At 39.9% G+C, this 15,331-nt stretch overlaps 1 protein-coding gene across 2 annotated transcripts in view; it reads right to left on the bottom strand.

Annotated features, from left to right (window-relative positions):
- The window catches only part of CRYL1 (crystallin lambda 1), a 55,947-nt gene that overhangs the window by 22,012 nt on the left and 18,604 nt on the right, over positions 1-15,331 (bottom strand). The window lies entirely within an intron of this gene.

The raw sequence follows: 15,331 nt of genomic DNA on the forward strand, positions 1-15,331 counted from the left end.
TGCTCTGCAACGGACCGCGTGGAGGAAATTAACGGACTGATTAAAGGGCCGGGAGCATTTTAATTCTCCATTACGGTCTATGTCATCACCTTTTTTCTGCTAACGGGAGCAAAATTTTAAATAACTAATTACATATAAGCTTATTTTTTAAGGACCCATTTGTATAAGAATTATGCTGATTCCTGGAATACCCCTTTAATTAAAAAAAATCTATTAATCCCTAATAAAACCTATATTAAATTGGTATACTGTAGTCCTACCTACCCAAAGATTAAAGGGGAGATGTCATTTGGATCGCATGGTGAAAGTCCACAAGAAAATGGTGCAAATCCGCCTGCATTTTACTGCAATTGAAGCTTGTTTCTAGCTTCCCAGTACATGGCATGGAATATTAAATACCTCACTAGTAAGTACAATTTGTTAAGCACAAAACAAGCCCACATGCAGGTTTTTACATGGAAAAGTTAGAAATTATTTACATTTACATGAGGGGAGCAAAAAAAAAAAAATGGAACAGCGTTAAAGAGCGCAGTGGCATTAAGGGTTAAAAACTTGAACTTGTGTAAATGTATACAAACACATTGAAGAAGAACCTCTAGTACTAATCTGTTGTTAATTATTCCTTCCCTACATTATCACCTACCGTCTCTCCCTGTACCAAATGTGGCTTGCTTGCTAATTTTCCTCACGCACACAAATGAATTAGCGTGTGGGAGGAAACCGGTGTAACTGGTTAAAATAAAAACATCCAAAAATTCCGTACAGATGTTGTCAATAGATTTATTACTCAATTGCTGGAAAAACACTGCTAACCACATCTGCATGGAATAAATCGATAAAAATAGATGGCAAGATTCTAGATATGTATTTGCAGAAAGAGGTCTTTGTTACTCATGGAATGACAGCATGACTTCTAAAACCAAGAATAACATCACGTGGAGTCATACTCCAGGTACATAACGTTATAAACAAAGGTCCCATCTACTTTTCCATGTCATGGGTAAAAGATGATGATAAAAAAGGTTGTCATTAAAAATGATTTTTTTTTTGCTTATAGGTTTCCTTTGAATGTTCTTCTATAGCGAAAGATGCCAGATGTTCATTGCATTTAATACTGTGCCATCTCTATGATACTTCGCCATTTGCATCTAAAAGTCCACATTTTTTTTTTGTGAATTGCACAAATTTTGCTTTGATTTGATAAGTCATTGTGAAAATGGGAGCTGGAATGGTATATTTTAGAATTGTAGCCCCAGTCAATTTTTTTTTTGGTCTCTGTGACAATAGGATTTTAAAAATGTTGGGTTGTCATAAGAACCAGGATTAACAAAAAAGCTTAATTACAGACACCTTTGAAAAGTGTTATAGCTGTTTATTGTAACCTAGGACTAAACTACAGTAAATTACCAACATCCAGAGGTCCATTTGTAACTAAGGGTTATCTGTAAGTCAGGTGTTCTTAAGTAGGGGACCGCCTGTATTTAATCAGTTTTTCATCAGTTATTGTGAGCTGGAAACAGCAGTTAAATACACAGCAAAGTGTGAATCCTTCCTCAGTGCCTGATCTCTCCAAATTGGTCCAGATATATAAAACTAGTTTTAGTTTTCACTTGCTTTGTGCACGTTGCAACATGTTATTTAATAGCGTTACACCATCTACTTTTATCTCATCATCATCAGGATGTGATACAGCTGCGCCTATTTTTCTTGGTGCATTTGCCTTATGCTTTTGCAACAGAATTATGTTGAATCTCAGTAATAAATGTGTCGCAAGTTAAGAATGCACACCACCGCGCTCCTTTAAGTGCACAGTTTTAAAAAGTGTCAAACAAAATGCAACTGTGACAAAATGGAGGAACGTGGGCATAATGGGGGAGATTTATCACTGCAGTGAAACAATTGTAAATTCTTGCGCAGACTAAAATAGCGAATACGCCACCTCCACGCCATGTGAAGGGGCATAGCAGCCAGTGGAAGGGGTGGGAAGGTAGTGCCTGCCTTCTTTTGAAAAACTGACCTAGTGTAGTTTTGTTAGCTGGCCGTGCCACCCTCCGGATACATCAAGAGGCCCAAGCCTCTTGATGTATTATGTGCAACAAAGGGGGACATGACCGTTACCATAGCCGGCCCAGGAGTGCAGGCGTATGATAAATCTCCATCAATAAATACACACACAAGCTCCAAAAGACACTTTTTTTCATGCAAACTTAGACAAAAAAACTGGTGTAGACACAATATGGGTCATTGCGTTTTGGCTCACAAGAACTGTTGCAAAAAAAAGGATACGCTGTGAGCTCTTGGGACCCCTAGTGTTCAGGAGAACAGGGGAAAGGGAAATCCCTTGAAGTGCCCAACATGGAGTGCAGCATCAGTGCGCAAACTCTAGCAAATCTCAATTCCCGTTTATGAGACCTCTGGACAGACATAGAAAACCCACGGAAGTGGATCTTCGTACTTAGAGGATCTTCGTATCCACTTTCCTTCCCATTTTACCATTGTCGAACCATGACAGTCTAGAAAAGTCTTATGGCACAACTTTTGTAAGAGAATAGAAACCAGTAATAAAAAGGAGATGGGTAAAATATATCAAGACAGAAACAATTTGATCTGGAGAAAATAGGCCTTCAATGTTGACCGAAACATCTAACGAACACCTACAACATGGCAAAATTTGGCAACTGCAGCTGAGTCCTTCCGAGAAGACTTGTTGAACCAAAAGTAAGTGTGTGGTGTAAGATGACCATCTTCAAAAGTAAATATCATTTCACAACGCTCTGTTTCTGTGTGTTTCTACATGTGGCCAACAACTTCTAGAAGTGTGAATTGCTTTCTACCAAGGGTTTTGCAAGCATTTCACAATGCTCCGATGAATACATCTTACATCAACAACATTAATTAAAAAGGTTAATGGTGGGTGACAGGCGGTTCCGTCATCAACACAGCCCATTCCATTATCTTCATTGGATGTTGGAATTACTTTTTGGTTGAAAGGGCTTTACCTGGTTTTGGATAACTTCTAATAATTTCCCAATAGCCCCTTTAGATAAAATTAAATGCTTGCATTGTAATTTCAAAAACCTTTTCCAATTCTAAAATAGGTGGAACTTAAAGGGGTATTCCCATCTCAGAAAACTAATATAATTGTTTGTATTTATAAAAAGTTCTACAATTTTACAATATACTTTCTGTATCAATTATTAAAGGTTTTCTAGATCTCTGCTTGCTGTCCTTCCATAGAATGCTTCTATGTTTACTACTATTGATAGAAATCTGTCCATGGTGACACAGGTGCACGGCTCGTTAGTATCATACAGATCTGATTACTCTCTGAGACTAACGAGCCGTGCACCTGTGCGACCATGGTCAGATTTCTGGCTACTGGAAGTAACATAGAAGCTTTCTATAGAAGGACAGCAAGCAGAGATCTAGAAAACTGTGAGGAATTGATGCATTAGGTATATTGGTAAATTGTATAACTTTTTAATAAGCAAACAATAAGATTTATTTGCTGAAATGGGAACACCCCTTTAATAGTCGTGTAATTTAAATCCCTCGTAATTAGCAAAAATCATTTACAAAGTTTTTACAGATATATGAAACAATTTCCATACTCCTAATTTATGTCCACTTTACGAATGATCATTTCCTGAATTACCTGTTCCACAGAAGTCGTAAGATGGAATAAAATAGAAGATCACTGACCTTGAGCAACCCAGGGTTTCCATGTGAAATTTACCAATTGCATAATGATGAAGTGTTTGAAAACCCTCCCTGTGGACTGGTTGGCCTCTGTCGTGAAGAGGTTGAAAATCTACTTGATGGGAAACTAACATACATCACATCATCCAAGCTTACATCATTTCATCACATCAGTCTGCCAACAATTCTATCCATACAAACCTATAGAAAGCTGCAGTTATAGAGCAGCAGCCATTGTAGTCATACCTTTACTTATGTTGTTGATAGCAGTAGGACTGTGAAAAATGCATTTATTTTCCAGCATTGTAGCTTGACATGAAGCACTGGGGGGGGGGGTCTCATCACTCTGTTGTGTTCTTTCATCTCTGCATTTAAAACTGCTCCTAAGCTCCTCCCCCTGCTGTAATATGCCAGCTACAATCCAGGAATATAAATATATTTTTCAAAGTCCAGCTACAATTATCAACACATACAAATGTAGCATTACACGGATCTCCAAGGATAAAACCCAACACTCTGCAGCTGTGTATGGCTAAACTACTAGTAGGAAGGATAATCACATGGTCCTATCAGGCAGAGATGGTTCTAGTTCTAGATTTCCATGTGGTACTATGCTGAGTAATCACGGTATCAATAACAAATATATGAGAATATTTTCTTCCTCTATGCTATCCGTGTCTCCTTTCTTATAAAAAATTTTTTTTAAATCATGATGAAGGATCATCCTGATGGACTATGTGGGGTAATAACAAATCTTATATTTGTTATCCATGGTCTAATTTCTCACAAAGTTATATCATGCTGAAGGACTCTGGGGGTGTTACTAGAGCCCTGCCGTGCTGCAGCTTCACATGTGGTTTTATGGTCTCCTCCTTCACCTCTGCTCGCACAGGAAGTTTCAGTGAAAGTGGGAAGTATAACAGCATGTGAAGCTAAAGCAAGGAGAGGCTATGGTAACACCCCCATTAGCATCATTTTAAAAGTTGATTTTAGAAGGAAGGAGGCCATGGATAACAAATATGAGAAGATTACCACAGTCCTGGTGCCTGGATCTATGAGTAATGTCCCTGGTTTATCATGATGGATTTTGATGGTAGATTTCCTTAACTTGAGCAAAGTGAGTACAATATACATAAGTCTAGGGTTTGATAAACAATTAGTCTTGGGGGTGGGGATGTCATAAAAAAATTTCCATTCTTTAAGACAAAGGCAATGTGCTAGTGACAACATCCTGCAAATGCTTGTTTTTTACACTTCACTGAGTGGACAAAGGTTGCTCAAAAGTGGAGCTCTAGATTACACAGTGGCTTTCATTGGTGCGACCCACTACCTTATTGACAGAGTTCCATGCAAGATAAGATTTGCAGGTAAGATTGATTTAGCTAAATTTTAGATTGTACCCAAACTGCAGCCATTTTTGTATGTGTCCCTGTGTACTGCTAGCTTTGGAAAGGTTATACACTGCAGCACATGGGACATTAATAGACAAGTACAGGAAAAAGTGCACAAAATTCAAGTTATTATGAATGCAAATAAATGACATCATATGACCAGGGACATAACGAGCCGTGCACCTGTGTGACATCACATGACCATGGATATAACGAGCCGTGCACCTGTGTGACATCACATGACCATGGATATAACGAGCCACGCACCTGTGTGACATCACGTCACCAGGGATATAACGAGCCGCGCACCTGTGTGACCAGGGATATAACGAGCAGTGCTCCTGTGTGACATCACGTCACCAGGGATATAATGAGCTGTGCACCCGTGTGACATCACGTCACCAGGGATATAACGAGCCGCGCACCTGTGTGACATCAAGTGACCAGGGATATATAACGAGCCGTGCACCTGTGTGACATCACGTGACCAGGGATATAACAAGTTCTGTGCACCTTATAGGAACTACTATAAGTATTAAGGTATGGTTGGGGCAGGATTTCATTAGCATACAGCTTTAAGCTACACCTCTGCATGGGAGTCTGTATGAAAGCTTGAGTTTGGGATTATTCTCACATTATGGACTCACAAGATTTTCGATCCATCAGACGTGGAATTTAAGAATTCTAGGAAGCCTCGAGACAGAATAATACAACAGCAGGAAGTCTTAGTAACTCCAAGTTTTAATGAGCGTTAAATGGTAAAAGTGGCCTAATCTGGTAATTAAAGTATTCAATACTAGTAAATTCTCATAATTGTGAATAAAACATTGTTAAAGGTGTTCTAGTCTCCTGAATAGTTAGATCATTTAAAAAGATTATTACAACATGTAAAAACTTAGAGTGCTTTCCTTTGTTTAATCTCATTGCGTAGTCACCCGAACCAGTAATTTGACAATAAATACATTAGTTTTTTTGCTTTTCTAGTATTTGTTTAGATGTGTTAGTATGTTCTCCAAAGTCACAAACCGCTTCTACTAACATCTCTACATTTGATTTACAAATACTATGATGTTCTTCTTTGATATTGCTTTCCTTAGCCAAAATTTTAATGAAATTTTAAAACTGATTCAATGTTTGTGCATCTTTTTTAATGTAAAAAATGAATAGAGCAGGTGATAATAGTAAACACCGTAATATACTGCAATATACTGTGCCTTGTTTCTGCTCTTTCTCCTGTAGTGAGCAGTGTACTTGAAGCATTGAGAGCTCTGTCCACCTCAGGCAGATAAGTAATGATTAACTCTTTGCACACCTAGGGCATGTCTCTGGGGAGATTAGACTATCCAGGTACTGTTGGCATAGAGTTAAGTCATTAGGAACAATAACAACTTGACATCTATAATCAGCTGTCACTGGTGTACAGAGATACAGAGCTGATTTACACAAACTGCTTAAATAATGAAGAGAAGCTGTGGGAAAAGAACACCGGAACATATTTCTTTGATAAAGTATATTACAAAGTTTACAAATGGAATCTACATGTTTGATTTAAAAAAAAATTTGTCAAAAGTTTAGATACACTTTAAATGGGACCTGTCCATTATTGAGGTCCCATGAGGCTGTCTTGTTTTAACCCATTCATTACAATGTGCGATTAGGAGTGAATGAGGAGGAAAATCCCCATACCGTAGCATGGCAGTATATGGTAGGATCGATCAGACAACCTAGGGTTAACATACCCTAGGGGGTCTGCAAAATAGTAAGAGCAAAAAAAAAAAAAAAAAGATAATTAAGAGAACCTTATCACCCCCCCTTTCCCTAGAACTGATATAAATATAAATAAACAGTAAAAATCAAACACATTAGGTATCGCCGCGTCTGAAAATGCCCGATCCATCGAACTATATTAACGTTTTTTTACTGTGTTTAACGCTGTAACAGAAAATAGCTTCCAAAGTCGAAAACGGCACTTTTTTGCCATTTTAAAAAATATAAAAGAATTCTATAAAAAGTGATCAGAAGGTCATACAGTCCTAAAAATGCTGGCATTGAAAATGTCAAAAGTTACAAAAAATGACACCACCCACAGCTCCATACACCAAAGTATGAAAAAGTTATTAGCGCCAGAATATGGCAAAATACGAAAAGAAAAAAAAAAAAGTGTAAAAAATTTGTACAGGAGGTTTTAATTTTTGTAAAATGTATGAAAATATTTTAAAACCTATACTAATTTGGTATCCCCGTAATCATACCAACCCAAAGAATAAAGTAGGCATGTAATTTGGCGTGTACAGTGAATCCCGTAAAATCCAAGCCCACAAAAAAACGGTGCAAATGCATTTTTTTTTACCAATTTCACTGCATTGGGAGCGGGAAAAAAAAACTCTAAAGAACGCGGCATGGAATATTAGCTACCATCACTATAAAGTGCAATTTGTTACGCAGAACAAAGCCCTCACACAGCTCTTTACACAGAAAAATTTAAAAAAAGTTAGATTTTTGAAGGTGGGGAGTGAAAAATGAAAAACACAAAAACGAAAAAGGGCTGCAGCGGGATGGGGTTAAAATAAATTGCAATTGGAATCAATACATGATGAAGGAAGACTATGATATGGTAAGCTTCATTTTTAGTTGGAGTGGATTCACATGTAAGTGAAACATTCTTTTCACTTTCTAATGCAATGTATAGTATAGAATTCAACCTGGTTATTAGACTTACCATTCATTTATATTAAATTTATTATTTAAAAAAAACAAAAAAACACAGGTATGCCAAAGTGGGATACAAAGTAAATATTTCCTTGAGTTATTTTTTGGTAAGCTGCCATTCGTCTCACTTTTTCCAATACACGCCTAGATCATTTAAAACCAATATAAACAAGATTTTTAAAAAAACATGGCATGCATACTCTTTTATAACACAATACCTTATACCAGTGATGGCGAACCTTTTAGCGGCCGAGTGCCCAAACTACAACCCAAAACCCCCCCTTATTTATTGCGAGGTGCCAACCAAATATTAAAGCAGTAACTTATTGCTCCCTGTTCAACAACTTTCAATCATATTGGCCTCCTGAGGACAGCAACACAGTAGAAAGATGGAAAATTTTCATCATTTTAGCTTCTTTCCAGTGTCCCTCCGTACACAGAGAAAATTGTGGCCAGCAGGAGGTCCTCCAAAGATAATTCATCCCTGTTTACTAATTCTCCCTCTTCCTACAGTCCCAAGTAGCGAAGGAAGTATCAAAATATAACTGAAAGCAGCATCTTTTAAGTTGCTTTTAAGTTGCTTGCAGGAAGATTCTTTGAGTCCTGTCTGGTGCTGGGGCAATGGCAAGGGTGCCCACAGAAAGGGCTCCGAGTGCCACGTCTGGCACCTGTGCCATAGGTTCGCCACCACTGCCTTATACAGTTTACAACATATTCAGAATAAGATTGGGGACCAAAGACATTCATACTAGCTCGAATATCTAACTTCAATTAGACAATACAATCTTTGGTCTGGTTTTTGATGGTGACTGAGGGCATTTTCTTGGCCTTTGCAGTATTCTTTTTGATGGCTCCTATTTTGTTAGGTTTAAATCACCTTACAGGCAGTCCCCAGGTTACGTACAATATAGGTTGAATCTGTATGCAAGTCAGAACTGTATATTTTATAATTGTAGCTTCAGACAAAACATTTTTTGCCTCAGTGACAATTGGATTTTCTCTTCTTTTTTTTTTTTTTGCTGTAATGGGACCAAGGATTATCAATAAGATTTCATTACAGACACCTTACAGCTGATCACTGCAGCCTGGGACTATAGTAATAGCATCCAGAGGGCAGAGAGGTCCGTCTGTAACTAGGGGTTGTCTGTAAGTCGGGTGTCCTTACTATGTTGCTATATACAGCAATTGTTATGTTAAGTGGCAACCAATGTTGTACATCTTTGTAAGGTTGGTAGACAGGCAGCCATTTGAGTTATACAGTACACTATACCTTAAAATGGGTTTTCCAGCCTAAACATATTGATAGGAGAGATGTGTCCTAGAGAGTCAATGTAATCCTGTATAGTGAAAACCAAGGGATACTTCAGATCAACTAATAAAGCTTACATTTTTATCTTTTATATGTTCCAGCTAACATTTTTATCCTACTATATATTCTCCATATATTGCTCATTTTATGTATTATGTATAATGATAAGGATTTTCTGGACCTCTGGGCAGCTTCCATTCGGATGATATATCCTCAGGTTAGGCTTTCAGTCTATGATCAGCAGTGGTCCACAGTGGCGTAACTAGAAGCTGATGGGCCCCAGTGCAAAGTCTGTGCCAGGCCCCCGACTATAATGTATGGTTTATAATAAGTCTTCTCATATGAGAAAGTGACACCATAAGGGCCCCCTAAACCTCTTGGGCCCGGGTGCGATCGCAACCTCTGTACCCCCTCAAGTTACGCCCGTGGTGGTCCAACACCTGCAACCTGCACTGATCAGTTGGCCTCTTTTTGGGGGTTTCTGTTTATACAACCATTCTGGGGTCAGGTCTCTGACCTAATCACGTATTGAGCGCTCAGTTATTTTAGAACACTACATTACTTATTTGGTGTCCAGCTAAAAAAGGATGGGCAAACGCCTAGTTTTAGCATATCCTCACTGCGGCCAAGACCTTGACAGCCGGATATTGGAGGTGACCAGCTCTCCCCCCTAGACTAGGTCAAAATGAGAGATATCCGTACCCTAGAACATCTTACTGCATCATTGTCCTATTCCATGGACAAATTCTTCCTCGTCTCAAATCCCTGGTTGGACCTATTGGACCACACATACAACTGCTTAGCTACCCAATCTCTCCCCCCTTACTCTTGCCCTTCCCCATTGTCTGCTCCTATGTTGTGTGTATATGTGTGAGGAACATGGTTTTTTTTAATATATATATTATTGGTTCTGATATGTATGTTTTTTTTATGTTTAGCTTGATTGTTGTCGTATGGAGCTTTGTTCTATGTACAATGGACTGAATTCTTTATAGTCTTAATGTCGTTTTATATTCATACATTACAATAAAACCAGTTATCGTTGGCCTCTCCTGAGGACAATGTAGGTGATCAGTATCAAAGTTACTTTGGGTCCAGTGAGCCCCTTTAACTTTATTTGCCACCGGGATGTTATTTTTTATAAGGCTTTGTTTTCTGTAGAACAAAACTTGTTGCTCTCACTTATTAAGAATGATTATTCATTTATTTATTAGGCAATAAAAAATGTGACACATGACACAAAGTAATATCATTATGTAATACGCGTCGCCATCAGCTGGTACAGCGACCTGTCCCGTGCTTGTGAATTTGCATGTGTTGCTTAGTCTGGAAGCCATTTTTTTCCCCTGGATAAAACAAGTTATTACTTGAAGAAGTCATAAAAAGAAATTTCTAAGAAGTGCTGCAATTTCTGCTACTTATACCACACCTCAGGAATGGGCAGGAAAGGATTTACAATGAGAGCAGCCTGTGTCATCACTTCTCCGTGCTTTATAGCTACAACTCCTCAAACCATTATCTTCCCTTAATACAAAGCAATCATGGTAATTACTACATATCCTGCAGGGAAGATGCTCAGGAGACAATACAACATACGCAGCACCTTCCTATATGGACTGGGGCATCATTGAGGCTCTGCAAGCTGGGTCCATTGTTCTAGGAAATAATAGATGATGGACAGAACCCACCTGCTGACACTCCTTGTACAAGTTGGATCATAATGTATGCAGAGGGGTACACAAGACATGCAACCAAATGCAAGTTTTATCCAGTGATACAACTTTTCAGCCTTTAAAGGGGTTATCCGGGTTTTAAAAATTACTGAGGGCAGGACTAGGGAGGGCTATTTAAAAATAATAAACATCTACTTACCTTGTCCATCGCCGCCGATGTCCCGCGCCGCGGCTGGTCTTCTCTGTGCGCCGCTTTCATTGCAAGGGTGCACAGGGAACTTCCGGCTGGCCGGAAGCTCTCATCCGACACCATCTCCCAGCGCTTACAACGCTGAGAGATAGGGACGGATGGGTCCACAGCGCAGCGCGGACCGGACCGGAAGAGATAGGGACGGATGGGTCCACAGCGCGGACCGGAAGCTCCCTGTGCGCGGCTTCCGTGCCCCTGTAAACAAACAGGGGCACGGATCGAAGGGACCACGGCGCAGGACATCGGCGGCGCCAGTGGAGGTAAGTACATGTTTATTATGTTTAAATGGCCCTCAGTCATTTTTAAAACCCGGATAACCCCCTTAAAAGTAGCCCTACAACCAGAATTCAAACCCCCCCCCCCCAAACAAACAATGCCTGCTGGTAAAGGGTTACAAGTACTCCTCATATCACCTAAAATAAGATGCCAGTGAGGCATTGTCCCTAATAACAGCCATTTTTTTTTATATGCAAATGAGCATACTTGATTCTTTTATTCAAGCTAGGACTCTGGTTTTCTCCCTAGTCGCCAGTGAACCAAGCCCCTTTATTTTGACTGACAGCTCTGTGTCTCTTCAAATCTCAGGCATTGCCCTTTCTCCCTGTTGCCAATTGACAGGCCTCACTGCTAGGACATGCTGCTGTATGGAACTAGAACTTATTCAACTACAGAGGCATGGAGATTTTTAAAATGAAAAGGGCAAATGACCGTAGATGATCTGATCACCCTGGTCACATGACAGGAAGTGCTGAATAGTGAGGAGGCATGAGTATGTGGTCACACATACCACTTTGATTCTGTTTAGAAGTGGAATCAAAGCACCTGGGGGCATGCCACGGCCCTTTCACATAGTTTCTATAGAAATGCATAAGATTAGTAACCAGCACCCTGTTTAAATGCAAGACACCTATTGTCTTATCCCTGACATCCCTTGATTTTGGCCTGTCCTCCTTGATACCCTACTCCTTTCTGTTTCTCGTCTTGTCCATGCCTGTTCCCCCTCCGTTTAGCTCCTTTATTTCTTTGTATGCATTGTTACTATTTTTTTTCTACATATGTCCCCTCCCCCCTACTTGGGGGCCTGGTCCCATCCACAGAGATACCCACATCACAGCAACGCTATTGGGAACCAACTATCTCAGATCACAACTTGTGGTTTATATATATGTGATATAATATATGCGATGTTAAACGGTTTTCAACAACAGTTTCTTATAATGTTCCATGCATATTATATGCAAATACATACGCTGTGGATTTATATGTTGTATTATTAAAACTCCTTCAATAAAAATACAAATTTAAAAATAAATGCAAGACACCGGCTGCTGCTTACATAGAAATACATATGCAATCAAGCCATGGCACACCCCTGTGCGCTTTGATTCCGCTTCTAAACGGAATCAAAACGCTACATGTGACCACACCCTGAGGCATGGGGAGGAGTAGATGGGAGGGGCACACTGAGCAGGACACCCCCCCCCCCCCTCTAATGTCTCATAACATAACAAAGTAGATTTTATGGGGATGTAAAGGAAACTTTTTAGCTAGTAGACTAGTTTTTCAAAGTGGAGGGGGTGGGGGTAATTTTATCATTCACAGGAGCCACTGTTTCATTTCAATATCATCATACAGAGCAACTCACTAGAGTAAATGAGGTAGGACCTTCATTTTGGGGGGAGGCTAGACGTGCATGAAAGGTTTCCTTTAAGCAGTTACAAACTTCTAATAAGTCACATAATGAATAGAAACAGTGCGAATCAATTCCCAATCTGATTTTATAATTAACATTAGTTTTTATATATTTGCTTTTAAAAGTATATAAAAGTTTACCTGCCTCCCTACCAGCAAACTGCATCAAGTCACAGGGGTGTCTATTACAAGGCTACAATCATCATCATCATTATCTGCTCCCTGCTTTGCTAGCTCTTCCTCTTTCCTCCCTCATGCTGTTAACCAACCCCATGCTAAAATTTTATTAATGTGCAGATTTTGACATATTTCAACAGGAGGGGTGAAATCCAAAACGAATTTCATATCAAAGAAATGGGAAGAAATTGAGATTTTGTTGGATTTTTAAGGGGAACATGTACATTTAACCCATTTATTATAGCAATAAAACTTATTTTAGTCAGTGTTGCCGACATTTTGCAGTAGCACAATCTACTGCAATAAGTAAAGCAAACAGGAACTGGCACACAAAAAGGCATCTGAGGTAGAAGCTCTGACAAAATAAACCTTGTGCAATTTTATTGCACAAGCTGGCACATTACAAAATGCAAAACATGGCATATGCCCCTACTTGTCTATGTTAGACGTCAAAGACGTTTGATGAGGTTAAATTATGTGTTACAAATTGTTCTTTATATACACCTCCTACCCAACCAAAAGGTAAACACACTGATCTCTGGGGTTTTTTCCAAAAACATTTTCAATACTTTCAAGACGCTCAGAATGTTGGTAAAGATCTTGTATCCTTCAGTTCCTTTAAGAAAAGCTCAAAAAGGAGGGAAAAAAAAACAACTAAAGATATGTATGAATTTAATTTTTCGGATTTTTTACAGACCCACAGCAGAAAACCAAGGCTAGTCCTCAGGATTCTGATGTGGGTCCATACATCAAACGGTGATTTGTCCTAAAACTCTGCACTTGTTCAACATGTGAAAAGTCGTTTTTCCCAGTAAGTCCAGGGAAAGTACGTGCTGTCCAGAGGCTGCTGCAGATGACCTGGTATCCGGAACTGGCGGGTAGCGGATAGATACCCTACGGTGAAGAGACAGAAAATACAGGTCTGTGTTGCTCGGTGGATACAACGTTTTATTCAGAATGCATGAAATGAATGGACAGCGCGTTTCGGGAACGGACTGTTCCCATTGTCAGGTCCAATAATATGTTCCTAGATGCTATAAATTTCTATCCCAGGGGATTCCCATATTAATGTATGGGTCAGTCTTAGTGGGACCGTCCATCAGCTGAGGATATGATAAAATGTATCAAATAACGAGGAAGCGGCAGGGTAAGTGTCTTGAGATGTCCATGAGCCGGGTTGAACGCTGATAGAAATTTATAGCATCTAGGAGCATATTATTGGACCTGACGAAGGGAAAAGTCCGCTCCCAAAATGCGTTGTCCATTCATTTCATGCATTCTGAAAAAAACGTATCCACCGAGCAGCGCAGTACAGACCTGTTTTTTCTGCCTCTTTACTGTATTATTCACACAGGGACTCAGGAAAGAGAGGGGAGTCCCCTTTAAAAATAACAATAATATCCCCTCTTATGCCAACATGCATCTGTTATTCTGATCCATGTATATAAATGCGCAGCATAAACAATGGGGCATGTACCCATCCCTGTGCGTTCCCCGAGTTGTGTTCTCTGACGATAATACACTGTGCTGCGTCTCACTAAGATTGTGCGCCCGATATCCTGCATGTGTCGCTTCCCCGCTGAGGTCCGCCAGAGTTCACCATCTTCTTCCCAGTGCATGTAAGTGCATGTTTTGCGACACAATTTAAATGTTAATTCCCGGACTTAATCCGAATCAGTCGGATCGTCCGACGGACCGAAACCCCCCCCCCCCCCCGTCCCCCGATTTGTGTCGCATGAAAGCCGGCGCAGCTGTGCCAAAATCTGGTCCGTGCACCAAAATCCCCTGCTAAATGCGGCGTAAATTGGATATCATCTGAATATCCGACTATAGTGCAGTCCGCTGACCCTTAGTAGAGGAGCCCCAATGTGTCCCGACATATAATTTTATTTCACATCATTAGGATTATGTGTAATGTAGACAATGTTGGTATATAGCAGTCAGGCGAGGTTGATGGACCAGATCGCTCAGACCACAAAATGATTTCCTGCTATCACGCGCCGCAGCTAGACTGTCGCTGCTGCGGGAAGCAGGGAAATACGGGACTCGTTCAAGAGATGCGGCTGCCTGGAGATCAGCCGTTTCTCCGGCAATGCTGCATACTTATATAAAGTACTGAAATGGTTCAGAATGCTGACAAAGGCATGCTTAAAATCAGCATAGCAAAGACTATTGGAACATCTCGTCTTTAAAGCTGCTGCTAAGCTCTGTATCTGAGGGGACAGGGGGACATAGCAATGCTCATTGTGTGTTTTATTGATTAGGAGAGGTAGTAGAGCCAAGTGTGTCATTGGGGCACATGTATCAGAAGTCTGGCAATGCCTGTTTTTTGGGACTTTTTTTGGCTTTTCTGCTGGTCAGATGTATCTTAGTAGTTTCTACTTATTAATACATGTGGCGTTTGGTTTTTAGTACATTTGCAACTTTTTAA

This window comes from Engystomops pustulosus, chromosome 2 (assembly GCF_040894005.1).
Source record: "Engystomops pustulosus chromosome 2, aEngPut4.maternal, whole genome shotgun sequence".
Lineage (NCBI taxonomy): Eukaryota > Metazoa > Chordata > Amphibia > Anura > Leptodactylidae > Engystomops > Engystomops pustulosus.